General features: G+C 65.3%; 1 protein-coding gene across 1 annotated transcript in view; it reads right to left on the bottom strand.

Annotated features, from left to right (window-relative positions):
• The window catches only part of LOC104294043 (glutamate dehydrogenase 1, mitochondrial-like), a 9879-nt gene that overhangs the window by 7899 nt on the left and 1692 nt on the right, over positions 1 to 288 (bottom strand). The window lies entirely within an intron of this gene.

Here is a 288-nt window from a genome sequence, read left to right as displayed (position 1 = left end):
CCCTGGCACTGCCCCGACACCGCCATGGTGCCACCGCGGCCCAGCTGCCTCCTCACTGCACCCAACATGGCTGCCCCCACCCTAACGCCCGGGGCAGATGAGGGCAGACCCTTCAGCAAACTGCTCTCTGATTGGCTGATTCCCCACCGGGATGGCCGTGGGGGGGTGCTGTGGAGAGTGGAATGGGCGGGGTGGGTACTGCAAGGCTCTTCTGATTGGCTGATTCTCCGGCCAATGGGAGGTGGGGAGATGGAGGCGGGGTCTTCACAAGGAGCAGATTGCCCGAGG

The sequence above is a fragment of the Charadrius vociferus genome, unplaced genomic scaffold (assembly GCF_000708025.1).
Source record: "Charadrius vociferus isolate BGI_N301 unplaced genomic scaffold, ASM70802v2 scaffold1041, whole genome shotgun sequence".
Taxonomy (NCBI): Eukaryota; Metazoa; Chordata; class Aves; order Charadriiformes; family Charadriidae; genus Charadrius; species Charadrius vociferus.
This window is presented reverse-complemented; position numbering and strand designations above follow the sequence as displayed.